The 2,771-nt window shown below is 39.2% G+C and overlaps 1 pseudogene; it reads right to left on the bottom strand.

The window, feature by feature from the left end:
* Nucleotides 1–1,687: 1,687 nt before the first annotated feature.
* Nucleotides 1,688–2,508, bottom strand: LOC118574561 (annotated as a pseudogene).
* Nucleotides 2,509–2,771: the final 263 nt, after the last annotated feature.

A 2,771-nucleotide genomic window follows, 5' to 3' on the forward strand; every position in this document is an offset into this window, starting at 1 on the left:
CCTCCTTCTCAAGTTATAAATGTATTAAAAAGAAAAAAACTACCTGGAGTAAGTGCGAAGGGTAGGACTAAGTCTTTCATGGGCCCATCATACTAGTTGAGTCAACTCGAAAATGAATATGCTAGACCTAAAATGGGCAGCTTTCCTTTTGCCACCATGGTAATACTGGTAAGTTGTAGATCGCTACTAAAACAGACAATTTGTCTCAGGGAAAGTTGGTTGAATGTCTGGAATTTAACAAAACAAATAAAGCTCCAAATTAAGAAAAAAATGCAAGATAGATAAAAATAGGTAGAAAAATGTTTGGAAAATTTCATTAAAAAAAATCCATGACATACTCCATCCACTAGGTCTTGGAAATGCTTCTGAAATTCATATAGAAGCACAGAAAAACCCAAGTAACCAAATAAATCCTAAGTAAAAAGAGCAATGCTGGAGGTATCATACCAGATTTTAAGTTATAGTATAGAACCATAATATCAAACCCAGCATGGTATTGGGCCCTCAATTGTAATATCGACCAGTTGAATACAAGAAAGCACCGAGGATTAAACCAATGAAGATATGCCCTCTGATTCAGTGCAAAAGTGGCAAAAATACACTGGAAGAAAAAAGGGCCTTTTAAACAAGTGGACCTGGGGAAATTGGTTATCTAAATGAGTAAAATTAGATCACTATCTCTCACCAAGGTCAAAGCAAAATGGATCAATTTTTTTTTTTCAAATTAACTTTTATTTGAAATTACTCTTCCCCACATGAATTTTAGGATCCTATCCTATACAATAACCCATGAAACCAATAACCAACCAATACCAAAATTTCTAACAGCAAGTTATACAATTGTTCTAGGTAATAAATAAAGGTGATTATGGGAATACTTAAGTTTCTATCAATTTAACATAAAAATCACACTTTAAGTTTATAAGGTTTAACATGTAACTTCAAATATAACAAATTTTATAGGAATCTACAAGCTTTTAATTCCTAAAAGGTGACTTAACTTTTTAGGTTCAAAGTTACATTCTTCATATTTTTCTCCTACAGCTTCAAACTTTGTACACTCAACTAATCGACTGTTCCATGCCACTCCAGACACACTTGACATGACTGATCTACTTAAAGTGTTATGTATCTTTCCCCAAAGAAGGATAAAAAGCAGTTTGTTGTAACTGCAGATTTCTTTCTTTCTTTTTTTTAATTGCATTCTTTTTTTAGATGTATTTATTTATTATGTATACAGAGGAGGGCGCCAGATCTCATTACAGATGGTTGTGAGCCACCATGCGGTTGCTGGGAATTGAACTCAGAACCTCTGGAAGAACAGTTGGTGCTCTTAACCTCTGAGCCATCTCTCTAGCCCATAACTGCAGATTTCTAATAAAAGGACATCTACTACAATATCCATCACAAAAGCTTTCAAAAGATCATTTCTTTCCTCATAGTAAAGGCAGAGAAGAACCAAAGTCTAACACTAGGCTCCTTTTTACTCAGATGTTCAAGGACTTAAATGACAATTACACCTTTAAGAGTATAACAAAGGGTGGAAACAGCAACACAACTGGCCACACTATAGATGAAATAAATCAGGTTTTTGTTTTGTTTTTAGGACTAAAAAGCATTGGAAGCTTGGAAATCCAGAATCAAAGAGGGGGGAAGGTGGGAGTCCTTGGCCACAACCACTCCATTATTAATAGCGTCTTGGGCTATAGGAAGAGATCTTGACCTTGACCTGTATCGACTGTAATAAGGAGAAGGTGACCTTCTTCTGTACCGGTAATCATAATCTTCATATCTGTCATAGCCTCGATCATAGTAAGAATCCTGCGGTCTACCACTGATGCCGCCTCCTCCACCTCCACCACCACTATGAGTCGCTCTGCCCATGTAAATGCCTGGTGTAGGCGTGTGTGCTCTCTTGGTGATAGAATAATCCACACAAATTCTTCTACCATCCAGCTCCATCCCATTTGCCCTTTCCATAGCCTCCTTAGAGTCATCTATCCTCTCAAAATTCACAAAAGCAAATCCACGTGACCTTCCAGTTCGCTGATCATAGACTACATTGACACCACTCAAAGGTCCATATCGAGAGAATACTTCATGAAGATCTCTCTCTCTCTCTGTTGTGTACAAACTGAGGCCAAAGACACCCAGGCAAGTGTTGGGATCTGGATTTGCCCTGCTGCCTGTATGTCTTCTGCGATTAGACATTGGAGAGTGACTCTGGCTTCTTCATGGAGGATACTCTGGCGTATAGGATCTACTTCAAGATTGTCTTCTATGAGAGTGGGACTGGGACCGAGTGTAGCATCTATAAGAATGCCTCCTTGACCTTGACCTGGATTTTGCTCTTGATCCAGAATGGGATTTAGAAAGTTTGGAAACTCTTGACGGACTATGAGATCCTGACCTGTTCTCTGATTTTACGCGAGCAGGAGTTCCCATTGGAGATTTTGACTGAGAGCGAGACTCTCTGCCCTCGAAGTTGTTCTCCTCTACATCACTCATGGTGGCCAAGAGTTCCCTAGAACTAAGTAAAAGACAAGTCTCGACGGCCTAGTCACCCCGCTGTCTGGAGTGTGGGGAGGAGGAAGGCGACGGCGACAATGGCCGGTGCGCTCCACTCCCACTACCTCCCATGCTCCCAAATATTTTAATGTAGGACTTAAAAGCTGTTTTAATGGGACTTAGAATCTGTTCAAATTAAATACTTCAAGATACAGGCATGGGCAAAAACTTTTTGAATAGAATGCTGACAGCTCAGAATACAA

This window comes from Onychomys torridus, chromosome X (assembly GCF_903995425.1).
Source record: "Onychomys torridus chromosome X, mOncTor1.1, whole genome shotgun sequence".
Lineage (NCBI taxonomy): Eukaryota > Metazoa > Chordata > Mammalia > Rodentia > Cricetidae > Onychomys > Onychomys torridus.